This window comes from Schistocerca americana, chromosome X, assembly GCF_021461395.2.
Source record: "Schistocerca americana isolate TAMUIC-IGC-003095 chromosome X, iqSchAmer2.1, whole genome shotgun sequence".
NCBI lineage: Eukaryota > Metazoa > Arthropoda > Insecta > Orthoptera > Acrididae > Schistocerca > Schistocerca americana.
This window is the reverse complement of record NC_060130.1, coordinates 929,710,947-929,725,889: the sequence shown is the minus strand read 5'-3', so window position 1 is coordinate 929,725,889 and position 14,943 is coordinate 929,710,947. Positions and strand designations below refer to the sequence as shown.

The window sequence follows — 14,943 nt, the reverse complement described above, 5'->3', positions numbered from 1 at the left end:
CGACCCGTGGCTCTACCCTCCATTCGATCCCTGCGAAACCCTACATTTCAGCAGGATAAAGCACGACCGCATGTTGCAGGTCCTGTACGGGCCTTTTTGGATACAGAAAATGTTCGACTGCTGCCCTGGCCAACACATTCTCCAGCTCTCACACCAACTGAAAACGTCTGGTTATTGGTGGCCGAGCAACTGGCTCGTCACAATACGCCAGTCACTACTCTTGATGAACTGTGATATTGTGTTGAAACTGCGTGGGCAGCTGTACCTGTACACGCCATCCAAGCTCTGTTTGACTCAATGTCCAGGCGTATCAAGGTCGTTATTACGGCGAGAGGTGGTTGTTCTGGGTACTGATTTCTCAGGATCTATGCACCCAAATTGCGTGAAAATGTAATCATATATCAGTTCTAGTATTTGTCCAATGAATACCTGTTTATCATCTGCACATCTTCTTTGTGTCGCAATTTTAATGGCCAGTAGTGTAGAAACTTATTCCGTCTGTGGAGACCTTTAGGTTTGCAGAGAAATAATTTCCAATCTATATCTTCGGAATTATGTTATGGGAGCGATCCGTAGGATACTGCTGTCTGCTTGATATCGGGTAGTGCCACGAAAATGTTATAATATTATGGCAAACCATGAGAAAATACGTGTGTTCTTGTAATTCCAGAGTCTGGAGGTGGGTGTGGAAAAGCAAGCAAGGAAGCAGGTTCTAACCACAAACAGTAACGCGTTTTTGGCGAGGGGGATCGAGCCCGAGTTTGTAGAAAAGTTGTGAGAGTGACTTCGGTTGGCTGACGGTGCTCTGGTCACCCGTCAAAGATGGATGGCCGCCGACATCGTGGGGAAATATCTAGTGCTGCAAGGAGTGTATACAGTGCTGTCTGTCTTTGCGGTATATGTACTAACGATGTAAAAGGGCTGATTTTGTATGGTGCAGGATATGAATTCCGTGTTTACTACATCGACACGGTTAGCGGTGATATTATGCTGGGTTGCAGATCGTTTTTGCGCTATAATACTCAAACTCCTGCACTCAGTGGGCGAGCAGTGTAAATGAGTAAGAGTTTTTCAGTATTTGACGATATGTAGATAGCCATGTGGCTTCAGTATAACATTGAGAAAGTGGCTAGATGCGCCAGCGATGATATGTAGCTACGCGGAGCGATGTGTCAGCCACACATCACGCTTGCCCCGTTAGAATCGCTAGGGAGCAAGCAGCCTGTGCCATTCTGGAACCGATTTTTGCAGTGTCTGCGAGGGTGAGTCGCTCGGCAATCAGGTCTTCACTGGACTACAGGCAGAGAGAAGGATCACACTAGCAGCGGTGGACACACATACGCTGTGTACAGTAGCCTCCTCTGCGATCCAGTGGATAGGGGGGTGGTGAGCGGTCCTGTGCTGTGCACGTTGTTTGTGTGTGTGTTGCATTATTTTGCGAGCTGGTCTGTAGGCTGTTCAAAAATGGTTTAAATGGCTCTGAGCAGTATGGGATTTAACTTCTGAGGTCATCAGTCCCCTAAAACTTAGAACTACTTAAACCTAAATAACCTAAGGACATCACCACATCCATGCCCGAGGTAGGATTCGAACCTGCGACCGTAGCAGTCGCGGAGTTCCGGACTGAAGCCCCTAGAACCGCTCAGCCACCGCGACCGGCCTGTAGGCTATTATTTGGACAGTTTACAACTTGATTTCGTGTCTGCATATCAATGTACTGCATTATTTAGGAGTAGTTTTCATGTCTCTGTGCTGTGTGCTGAAATTATTTCGGTAACTTGGAAGTTGTTTGCATGTCTGCAGAGCGCTATTTAGGAGTAGTTTACAGGTCTGTGGGATGTGGGTCATGACCACGAACACGTCAGAGCATGTGTTTTTATCAGTGTGATAAATATACTATCTGTATATCAGTAAATAAATGATCCCAAAATAAATAAAGTACAGTGCTTCCTCTCTCCAGCGGCCCAGTGCAGGCTGAGACATTTTCCCCTCCAGACAGTAATCTTGGGTTATGTCACGGAACGGACGACAGCGCGCTCTGGTGACAGTATTGTGTACTAGTTCCAGACCTCGTGGTGAACACACTGTTTCCTTCCAGATTCCGCCATCTTGGATAATGGTGCTTGTCTCATAAGTTGACATCATAGCCACCATCTTGAATTACGCCATGGAATGGACGACAGCGCCCTTTTGTGATGGTACGGTGTACTAGGTCAGTTGGACTCTCGACCTCATGGCGAACACACTGGATGGCGGTAGTACCTCAAATCCTTTAACTGAAGACTGATGCATGATTTCGAGAGTTGACAATTATCAAGCATGTTCACAGAGTCTTTTAGACGGATTATTATTTCGACGATTTACGAGTTGTTTGGCTCTCTGGGCATAAATGTAATTTATTATTTACGAGTGGTTTGCAGGTCTATAGGCTGTGCGATGCATTATTTTGGCTGTTTACAGTTACCAAGTACGTCTGCAGAGCATTACACATTATTTAGGAGTAGTTTTCAGGTCTGTAGGCTGTTGGGAGTAACCACAAACATGTCAGAGTGTGTGTTTTGTATCAGTGTAATAAATATACTCTCTCTCAAAATCCATCCCTAAGTAAATTGTTCCAAAATAAATACACTCCTTCCTCTCGCCAGCAGCCAGTGAAGGCTGGGTCTTTTTCCTGCCAATCCCTAGGAAGGGGTGCCGGTCGGATAGCTTAGCTTCGAGGCAGTAGCCCAAGCGACCTTTTTTGCCAGCATTTTCTTAGGTTAGTAGAGGTGTGTTGCATTGTCCTAATGGAATTGGAACTTCCCGCCGTTTTCTGGGGGAGGGAAGGGAAGGCGTGATTAGGTTAGTGGAGGTTGCCTAATTGACCTACCTTCCCGCCAAAATCCGCCATCTTGGATGATGTCATGGGCATCTTGGATGACGTCATCGCCACGATATTGGATACACCTGACAACAATGGAGAGTGGGGCAGAACATACTCTCTTCCACTACTGTTATTCACCGTGTAGGGGCCTCGTTTACGAATAATTGACGAAAACAGATTTTCGGAATTTTGGCTGTTACTCAGTAATGTTAAGAACGTCATATTGCGTGGTTAGAGGACAGAGTAACAGCTTCCAATGCATGAGGTTGTAGGCTCGCATCTCGTTGGATGCATTAAGTTTTTTTTAATTTTTAAATCTTCACTTATTATTTTTATTCAGTTAATTGGTTTAGATGTATTTTTTTTATTCCTTCGTTATAAAATTTTAACCGCTATGATTTTTCCCATTTTTCCTTTATATCATTCTTCTTCGAATCTGAGTTTTTGTGAATCTATTGTAATATCCAATTATCTGAAAATTCCGATCTATCAGTTAAGAAACAAGAAAAGAAATGGTTCAAATGGCACTGAGCACTATGGGACTTAAAAGAAACGAAATGATCTATTTTTATTGACTGTGCAATGGTGTGAAAAATGTGTGGTATGGCCCCATGGTGTGGATGAATTGCATCGGATTTTGAGCATTTGAATTCCATTCCATGCTAGCATTAAATTTACTACGGAAATAGAAAAAGACGGCTGCCTCCCCTTTTTGGATGTTGTCGTTCGCCGTAAAAGTGATGGCACATTAGGACATGCCGTATATCGGAAACCAACGCACAGAAATCTATCTCTTCATGCCAGTAGCTGCCATCACCCTTCACAGACCATGGGTGTCCTTAAGACATTAGTGCATCGGGCACACTGTATTTTCCATAAAGACAATTTGCAAGGAGAGCGAACATACCTCAAGAGCATTTTTAAATCGAATGGATATTCTCCGCAACAAATTCGTAGAGCATTCGATGCAAAACCTAAAAAGCAGGTATGTGATGGGGAATAAGACAGTAATCTCTTCAGATCTAGTGCGTTTTTGCCCTATGTGGGTGCTCTTTCTTCAAAGATAGGCCGTATTCTTGAGAAACACTGTGTTAAGGCGATCTTCCGGCCCCCCACGAAGGTTGCAGGTTTACTCGGCTCTGTGAAGGACGATTTACTGCTTCGTAAAACAGGTGTGTACCAGATTCCTTGCGGAAATTGTGAGCAGTCATACATAGGTCAAACAACACGCACCGTTCATGAGAGGTGTGTGAAGCACCGAAGATACACACGCTTATTACAACCAGACAAGCCGAACATTGTATTGATACGGGTCATTCCATGAATTACAGTGATGTGAAGATTTTAACATCCACCTCTTCTTTCTGGGAATCTGTATTCAAGGAAGCTATAGAAATTCGATTAGCCAACAATTTAATAAACAGAGATAATGGTTTTAATTTGGACAAAGCATGGAATCCGGCACTTGGAGTAATTAAACTGCAGAGAAGTCGTCATCGTGTCACCGCCGCCGATCAAACATCGATAAGCGAATCGAATGTCTGTACGCCTTCGCCACAGGCGGCGCATGTGTAAGCGTGTCTCTGCCGCCGACCAGCATCTGTGACCCGCATGCACAGTACCGCCGCGGTGGAGCATATAAGGCCGCGCTTGGCACCTTGTTGTCCATCTCCGGCGGTAATTCGAAAGAATGCCACCCTTCGATTGTGACATCATTCACTAATTGAAGCGATAGGATTTGCAGGTGCCTGCCAGCCTGCCAGCCAGCCAGCAGCCAGCAGCCAGCAGCGGTCCAGCCAGCAGCGGTCCAGCCAGCAGCCAGCAGCGGTCCTGCCAGCAGCCAGCAGCGGTCCCAGCCAGCAGCTGTCCCAGCCACCAGCGGTCCCAGCCACCAGCGGTCCCAGCCAGCAGCGGTCCAGCCAGCAGCCAGCAGCGGTCGAGCCAGCAGCCAGCAGCCAGCAGCCAGCAGCGGCCCTGCCAGCAGCCAGCAATGTTCCCAGCCAGCAGTGGTCCCAGCCAACAGCGGTCCCAGCAGCAGCAGCCTGCAGCAGCCAGCAGCTGCGTCCCCGCCGGCCAACCAGCCGGGTCGCCCTCGCCAGCAGCAGCAGAGTGGGGCTTCGGCCCCAGTTGTTTTCGTCGCTCTCCGTCTTTCTCCTTCTATTTTTCGTCCGCTTGCCTGTCCCTTGTTTGCCACTGTTCTTTTGTCCTGTGTCTTTCTCCTTGTCACAATGTCAACACCCACCACCAATATTACAGCCACCACCACCACTACCATCATCTACACATCTCCCTCCGCCGCCGCCACCGCAATCACATGGTGTGCCCAATCACCTCCCCCTCAGTCCATTCTCCCACTCCTCACTCTCCCATCTCCCTCTCTTTTTGTCGCGCCATCCACAGCTCCTCCCTCCTGCGCCTCCTCTGATCCCTTCCCTCCACTCCCTCCCTCTGCTCCTTACGTTTCCACGGCCCCCGCTAGGGTGGTGGCCCGGAGGGGCATGGCCCACGCTCCACTTTCACCTTTGCCTTCTTCACGGTCTACATCATCGCCGTCGCCATCGCCTTCACCCTCACCATCTCTGGCGCCGACTCCAGCACCGGGACCTGCCACTCCACACCACATTCCAGTGGCTCCCATCCCCCACACCTCCTCCACCGCCGTCAAACACCCCAGTGGCACCCCTGCCTCCTCTGCACCTGAAAAGGCTCCTCGTCATCCCCCTTCCCCTGCCCAGGATGCCATGGATGTCTCCCCACCTGTCCCTGCCCCCTCCTCCTCCTCTTCCTCCCCCTCCACCTACCCCTACCTCCTCTCCCGTCCTGATCTCTCCCTTCTTGAAGCCCGGAACCTCACCCTCTTCATTCGCCAGCATTTTCCTGGTGCCCCCATCTCCCTCCTCACTCCTCGCCATGACTCAGTCCTCATCTCCTCCACCAGCCCTACCCTTCACACAGATATCCTTTCCCGCATCTCTGTCACCCACTTTGGCCCTCATGCCTCTCTCACCCCCGCCCCTTCCCTGCCTCCCTCCCGCCATCCCCAACCCCCATGTCGCCCGCCAATCCTCACTGCCATGATCACTCGGCTTAGTCCGACGATCACGGAGGAGGAGGTGTTGGCGGAGCTCAAGGCGCATCCCCATCTGGAGGTGCGTGCAGTTCGCCGCATTCGCAACTCCGCCAGCCCCACCCGCCTTATGCGGATCTTTTCCGAACACGCCCCCTCCATAGACCGTCCCCTGAAGGAGGGTGCCCTCCTCTTTAACCAATGTTACAAAGTTGACCCATCCCATTCCCCTCCTCAATCCCTCCGCTTCCAGAGATGCTTGCGGTACAACGCACGCCCAACATCTGAGTGCCGCGAGGCCCCCACCTGCCCACACTGTAATCAAGAACACTTCTTACAGCAGTGCCCCAACCTCCAGTCCCCTCCCTCCTGTAACACCTGTAATCTCCCTCATCCTACGTACTCCCAGAAATGTAAGGCCCGACCCCCTCCTACCACTCCTGAACTCACCGTCCCTGTCCGCCCTCTAGACGCCCCCACCCCTCCTGGCAATTCCCTTCGCCCACCCTACCACTGAGGACATCATCAGATTCCTTACCATCGTCCTCCAAAATGTTCACCCCTTTCAGCGCCCCCACACACTCCAACAGATATCCCTCGCCGCCCGTTCCGTCTTTCACCTAAAAATGTATGCCACCTACTCCCATAACCAGGCCCATTTCACCTTCTCCCGTCTTGACACGCTCGTCTAAATCCTTGTCATGGCGCGACAGCTCTGTATCCTGTTCAACAACATCCACTCCCTGCCCGCCAACAAGAACCTCTTTCTGCACACCCTTGCCACCCACCACGTGGATGCCTTCCTCCTAAATGAAACCTTCCTCCAACCCCACCACACCATCCACACTTCACCCTACCTCCTACACCGCTCCAATAATCCCCTCCTGATTGCACGTGGCGGAGTTGCCATTGGTCACCACCGCTAGATCCCAGTTTGGCTCCAACCTCTCCTTCCTGACCCAACTGAACACCTGATCCTTAGTCTCTTCTTCCCCAGCCTTACCGTCATCTGCGCCACCATCTATGTCCGCCATAACGCCCCTATTCCTTTCGACTTCCTCTCCCACATTGACTGTACCTTCTCCTCCTATGTGATCGCCGCCGACCTCAACATCCATAGTCGTTCCGCCATCCAGTTACGGCAGTGGCATCGGTTCCTCTCCTCTCTTCAAGGCGACCTCGTCGCCATTCCCCAGCACAGCTGTCCCAAATCCAACTCCACTCCCGATGTCATCCTCTCCCCCACAATCTCCTTGGCTGCATAACGGTGGATGTTCTGGAGCTCATTGGTAGCGACCATCTCCTTGTCCTCCTCACTGTTTCAGACGGTCGTCGCCCCCGCCCCGACCATCGTAATGACCCTCCCCCGAAGTACGTCCATGATTATTCCCATGCCGACTGGAATGCCTACTGGGATACCCTCTCCACCCAGGTCGATAGCCACCCCTTCACCTACCACCACCCTGATGATGTTACCCAGGCTGCCTCCTTTCTCCAGCAGACCTTGTCTGAGGCAGTGGGGGCCCACGTCTCTATTGTCGCCATCCACCCCCACTGTCCTACCTTACCCCCACAGGCCATCCTCCTCCTCCGTGGATCTCGCCGTCTCTACCGTACCTTCCTCCACATGCGTTACCCGGACACACTACGATGCCACCAGCAACTCCAGCAACACATCCGAAACTTGCTCGCGGCCAAGAAACGCCAGGACTGGCGACAGACATGCACCCGTTTGAATGCTACCCTACCTATAAACTCGTCCAAGTTCTGGTCAGCCTTCCATCGCCTTACCGGAACTAAACCCTCCCCCTACTATCCTCCTCTCCATGATGATCACCCCTTCCTTGACACCCTCAGTAAAGCAAATCACTTTGCCTCCTACCTCTGCGATGTCTTTTCCATCCCCGACGATCCCCAGTTCGATTACTCCCTCTTCCCAGATGTCCGCGATCGAACTGACACCTCTGTCCCTCCCCTCGCACCTGGTTTCCAGTACTTGGACAACATTGCACACACGGAACTCAATGCCCCTATCACTACACAGGATCTCATAGCTACACTCTGCACAAAACGCAACACCGCTCCTGATCACGATCGTGTCACCTACTGCCACCTTTGTGAAGCTCTTGTCTCTTTCCTCTCCACCCTGGCCAGGCTCTACAATGTAGTCCTGTCCACCAGCTACTACCGTGACCTCTGGAAAACCTCCTGTATCCTGATGTTCCTTAAACCTGGTAAACCGCCGTCCGCCATCTCCTCCTACCATCCCATCAGCCTTACCTCGGTCTTCAGCGAGGTCCTGGAATCTATCCTCATCTGACGCATCCACCAGCATCTCCGCCAGCACTGCCTCCTTCCCATTACCTAGTGTGGCTTTCGGCCGTCCTTCTCTTCCGATGACCTTCTCCTTCACCTCACTTATCTCCTTTCCAAACAGCTTAATTCCTGTCAATCCGCAATCTACCTCTCCCTGGACCTCGAACGTGCCTATGACTGCTTATGGCATTCCGGTCTCCTCTTCAAGCTCCAAACCTTCGCCCTTCCCATTAACTACGTCCGTCTGATCTGCTCCTTTCCCTCCCACCGTCCTTCCTACGTCACCATCCATAACACGGATTCCCATCTTGACCGGTTCACCACTTGGTGCAACCAGTGGTTGCTCAAGGTCAATGCCTCCAAAACCTAGGCAATCATTGTGAGCAAAACAACCCCTTCCTTCCGCCTCCTCGATTTCTATCCAACCATCTATGGCCATCCTATCACCCTCTCCCCACCCTTAAGTACCTTGGCGTCACCCTTGAGCATCGCCTCTCCGGGACCCTCCCATCTCTGGGCAACCCAAGCCAAGGCACGCTCCCGACTCCATCTCCTCAAGCTCCTTTCTGGCCGTACGTCGGGTCTGGACCCCTCCACCATACTCCACACCTATAAATGCCTCATCCGCCCTATCCTGCGTTACGCCGATCCGGCCTGGATCTCCGCCCCCCTACCTTTTATAAATCCCTTCAGATCCTTGAACGCCATGCTCTCCGCCTCGCATATCGCATCCGTCTCCCCTCCCCCACGTGGATCCTGTATGACCTAATTCTGTTTCCCCACCTCCTCCTTTTCCTCGAATGGATACAGATACTCTACACCTCCCGTAAACTCTATCCTCCTCACCCACTTGTCTCACCCATCCTCTCCCACCCCCACCCACTTCCACACCTGTATTCCCACGTCCCACCCGGTCTCCATCTCTCCACCCTCCTTACCCTCTCCCAAGGTGGCTTCCGCCAGCTCCCCCTCCCTGATGGTGCCCTCCTCCCCTCCATCTACACCTTCTGTCAACTTTAATCCTCCCCTTCCACTTCCTGTGTTTTTTCGTTCAATCGCCCTTCCTCCCTTCTCTCTCCTTTCCCCATATCCCCCCTTCCTCCACCCCTCTTCCCCAAGGTTTCCCCTCCTCCTTCCTCCCTTCCTTCCTCACCCCCTATCTCCCCTGCCCTTGGCATCTCTGCTCTCCCCTCTCCCTCTCCCACCCTCCTCCACTCTTGGCAGGTCTCCGGACTCCTACTCGCTCAGTGGACATTCGCGAGCCGGAGATCGTCGCCATCAGTGTCTCGTGTGTGTGCCTTCGTGTTTCTGTTTAGTGTTCTTTCGCCGTCACGCCACCACTGTTCACCTGTGCCGTCGCAGTCGTCCGTGTTTTGTGCGCCGTGTCAACAGGTTTTAGTGTTTTTTCTTGTCCAGCGTGAACGGCTTAGTGTATATTGTTTTCCGTGTCTACAGTTTTTTACCCGCCATTTGTATTGTATCATCTGTACCTCCATTATGTTTTATATTGTATCACTCGCGGCTGAAGAGCAGCCCACCTTTGTACAAGGTGTTCAAAATAACAATAAAGAAAAAATAAAAAACCTTGTTGTCAGTCTTGTGACTCGCTCTGAAGATGGCCGGACGATACGCGGCCGAAATATCAGTAGAGCAAATTTTATTTGCGCGGCTGCATGCCCGAAATTTAATGGATTAGTGTGAAAAATGTATTTTGCGTCACCAGATGTGAATTTCTTTTTTTTTTTTTTTTTTTTTTTTTTTTTGCACGCTAGTAGTCATAGAAACCTTTAAAACATAACCTAAATACCTACACAGTAACGTTGCCGAAAAAGCAAGGTGATAAAACAAAAGAAATTAGATCGAAATTAATAAATGAAATTAACTAAAACACATGAAAAAAGATTTCAAACGGAAGAAGAATCATGGGAATAAAAAATGAGAGTAAATGAAGAAGTTCATATTATGATTGAAATTGTGTTACAAGGGAATGGAAATAAAAAATTACGTTTAAACCAATTAACTGAATAAAAATATTGATCCAAGTCATCGATAAAGATTTAAAAATAATAAAGTTACTGTACCCAACGAGATTCTAACCTACAAACTCATGCGTTGAAAGCTATTGCCCTACCCTCTGCACCATGCAATACGACATTTCTAACGTTACTGGGCAACACGCAAAACTCCGAAATTTTGTTTTCGTCAGTTATTCGTAAACAAGGTCCCACCAGGATGAATGGCTGCAGCGTGTGATACCTGGGATATTAACTTACATCATAGTATATTTGGTTTCAAGAAGTCGATCGCACCGCTAGGGACCTCTCCTTGTAAGTATCTACGGCCGGACGACTTGTCTGGCGAAGCGGCAATTTGTTTATGGGTAACTGTGTGAAGTTATGATTAAAATTCAGATAACAACGTTAGTTAACTGAATATTAACTCTAAATGTCAATATAACTTAAATGATTTAAGCAGCACAGGGCAGGAAACTTTTCAAAATTCAAGACTAAATCGATATACAGAATCATAGTTCAGCCCGTTTGCACGAAATATTTATAAATTATACTAGCTGACAAACCTGGCTATGCCCTGGTATCCATTTTGTCAAATTTCTGTTAGAAACTATAGTAAAAAACGAGTTGTGCTTGTAATGTAATAGCGAAAATATTTCATTACCTTATATTCATGAAAACACCTTAGAAATTCTGATAAACTCGTACAAAGAATTACAGGTAGGCATAACCTACAGAAGTATAGGTACAATTTCAAACTAAGGAACATAATACGAAAAACACTAATTCTCTGTAATGTCTAGTTAACTCAGAACTTGATTATAAACTATACTTCCAGTACTCTGGGCGCAGCTGCTTCGCGTGTCTACAGCACAATTTTGTGCACTTAAGTATGGCAACGTCTCTTCATAGCTCTATAGACGACTTTTGTTTTCGTCTACAGCCGTGGACATCTGTCAAAAGTGCTGCCAGGTGTCAGGATTTTTCTTAAGCTGACTTGACTATAGGACTGTCTTAATCGTAAAGAATAAATGTATTAAAATTTCATGAATGATGAAACATTTCTTCACACATCGTAGTGTTTATGGCGTCATATATATTGATCTATATGTCGTACAATGATACATTTCCTTAGGTACATTCAACGGTATATGTCGATACAGTCTGCGAAATATGTTTGGAACAGAGTTAGTAGCAAAGAAATAATAAATTTAAACGTCGTGCATGATGCGGCAGTTTTCACCCATCTCACTGTTTATGACGTCTTATCTCCTGCAAGGGATATGTGTACTAGGATTACTTGAAATCCGTCCAGTGGCTTAGGAGGATATGTTGAACATAGACACATACATACATAGATCCTTATTATATGTTCCTTCCGCGTGAATCTGTATATCTATTAATGAAAACCGTAGCAAAATTCCTACAGTAGTTCCTCAGATTATCCTTTACATACAGACAGAAAATCGCGGCTGCGGACTTTAATTCAGAATCTGTAACTCAGTCCACAGGCATTGGCGGGTCCATCGGTACCGACCGACCACCGTGTCATCCTCAGACAACGGTGTCGTTGTGTGCGGTATGAAGGGCCATGATGTGAACACACCGCTCTCCCAGCCGTTGTCAGTTTTCATTAAATCTTTCTCATTAAAGCAGCTGCACAATTGGCATCATGAGGCTGAGTGCACATCGTTTCATTCCTCCCACCAAGGAAAAATCCCTAGCAGTACGGGGAATCGAAACGAGGTCTTCAGCATAGCAGTCAGCCGCGCTGACCGTTCAGCTACGGAGGCGGACATTTTATAACATGTAATGGTCCTAAATAAGAGTAATTGATTTTCGACAGAGACCATTTGCTGCAGCGATGTCAAAGGAAATTTTGAGTGTTGCTCGTCGAACTGGAATTGCTACCAAGTTGGTTTAGCAGTAAAGGAAGAGCGGCACGATTTCTAACTGCTTTGTTTGGTCGGGGTGAGAGTGTGCAGTGAGACACGTCAGAAGAAAGATGTTGAACGTCGACGTTGTAAGAACTCACGTTCCAAACTGAGTCAACAAACGTATTGTTTTATCAAACAAATGTCTCACATAATGACAAACGACGCTAAAATTACAGAAATTCACACAGAAAGGTACCGACTATCCTTCTCCCACGACTTGATTATGAAGGGAAGATGACTCAACCGTATGATCGTAAATTATGGATCACAACAACAAACATAAATCAATGATATAATAATGAAGTGTTTATTTATTCTTCATGTCACCCCAACAAAAGGTTATCATTAAATATAGAAAGATCAACAAAAAACTATATAAAAATAAAATGTTAAGCTCTGGTACGCAGTATTTTAAGCCACTCTCTCTTTAGTGTACACATTTATATATTGTAGAATGAAACACTGTCTCTTTCAACTAACAAAAAGCCAGTTTTAGTTTTTTTCCTCTCAGTTTTATTATAAATTTGATATTATATCGTAACATGTTCCAAATATATTGTATATTATGTCCTTCTCGTTGTCTACTGTCGCATCAATTACAGGGTGGGGCAAACAAAAGTGGCTGGGAGAACAAAGTTCGAGGGTACAAAGAAACATAGCAGAGAAAAGGCAATCAAGTACTAACCTGACTATAGCAGACGCTGAAAGTGAGCGCCATTCATCTCTTGGTACTTTCGGGCCCTGGTCAGCAATTTACTGAAGGCGGATCGAGGTTGGACTGCTGGAATTGTTGCAATTGTTGCAATTAAAGGTGGTTCGATGAACCCTCTGCCAGGTACTTAAATGTGATTTGCAGAGTATCCATGTAGATGTAGAGCTCATCTGAAATGTACTTCTGAAGTTCTTAAGGAATAGGAGGGTTGTTGCGATACTCCTTAAACTTGAGGACACCCCAAACAGAGTAATCACACACTGACAGATCAGGTGGCCTCGTCCAGATTGACCTCTGCTAAAAACTCTGTTAGAGGTGAAGATTCTGTAAATGTGCTCCAAGGTTCGGCCGGCTATATGGGCAGTTGCTCCATCCTGTTAGAAGTGACTGTAGGTCTCTTCCTCTTCCGTTGCTGCTACCACAAATGGTTTCAAAATGTTGGCGGTGTGAGGCACCCAAATCATAATCTGATGAAAGAAGATGGAAGAAATAAGGCGGCATGGAGGCACTGCACACCAAACCCCAAACGTCCGGATCAGGCAATGGTTTTTCGCGCAAGTTATGCAGAATCTCTGCTGGCCGGAACCTTTGATTCTGTGTGTTGACAAAACTACTCAGGTGAAACCCGGCTTCATCAGACATAAAGAACAGATCCATGTCCAAGCCATTCAGTGTTATCTCAGTGAACAGGCACTCAAAAAACTGGAGGCGCTGAGGAGCATCTGCTGGATTTAATGCATGAACAACGGAAACTCGGTATAGACTGAAGTGCAGGTCCAGGTGGAGTATTCGACCGCATGATCGACGTGATATGCCGGTCTCTTGCGACAGGTGTCAAGTTGATCTGGTAGAATTTCCCGTCTTTCCCCTCCTTCCTCTTTCCATCTATTGTCGACATTAAACAATGTCCAGTCCAAGTAATTACTAAGCAAAGACTTTTTATGAAGATTTGAGAGGAACGAAGATTACAATAAACTTTCAAGTTTACTTAGCTTGTCATGTTGAGATGGCTCCAGTTCTTCTTATCTATGGGTCTGATTCTTGAAGCTGAATATATAACATCAGGTCCTTACGGTTGGTTTGAACTAAATAAACTGGAAGATTGTTGCTGCAGAATATTTTTACGTAAATATATTTTCCACTGATGCTCTCACATTTTAGTATATCATACAGTATTTTGGTTTTCTACAATAACAAAGCCGGAATTATATTGTTCGCACCTATTATACAAAAATACGTCCGATCACATCAGAGGCAAGCTTACTACTCTCAGACTCTCCGTAACTAACAATATTCCAAAGCGTTTACAATTTTTCTTAATATATGAATTCCTACTAGTTTTTTTACATTATTAATTTTTACTGTTAATTCATAAATGAATCCCGGAATAAACGTAGTAAACAGTACAGGATTGCGTAATTAATAATAGAAATTTTAAGTGTGCAAACAATTCGTAATTTCAAATCTTTGTAAAAAAATAATTTTGACTGTACATTCAGAACTAGTACTTATCGATTATAAGATCAACATATTTTATAAAGAAATTCCTTTTCATAAATTTTAGCTTGAAATATAGCGTACTGTGTATGAAATTATATGAAAGTTTTCAGAAAAGCAACTGAGATAATACTGAGCTGTCCAATATTTTAAAAATAGTACTGATATCGATAACTATTGTTAAGGAAAAGTAATGCTAAAGGAGGATGCCCCATTACAAATTCTGAAGCATTTTCTGGTAAACTGCAGCCACATTTTCTGGTGTGCGGACACGTTTCGGAATGTTTTTTGACTTGTTCAAAACAAATCCTTTCTGGTGCTATTTTCTGACTAAGCGTTGCCTGGCTCTCTTTGACTCCATTACATTTCTTATCAGACAACTGAACACACCGTTTCCAAGACTTTTTGTCACGTAAGTTCCCACAACGAACACTCGCTTCTCCACAGCGAGTACCATCTTCCCTTTTCCACTGCTCCAGTCACATTGGCACAGCCCGCAATACGTTGTAAACCGGTGTGGATCACGTGGCTGGCGTACA

The 14,943-nt window shown here is 46.9% G+C and overlaps 1 protein-coding gene across 1 annotated transcript in view; it reads left to right on the top strand.

Moving 5' to 3' along the window:
* LOC124556406 (glutamate receptor 3-like) overlaps positions 1 to 14,943 on the top strand; it is a 192,290-nt gene that overhangs the window by 157,899 nt on the left and 19,448 nt on the right. The window lies entirely within an intron of this gene.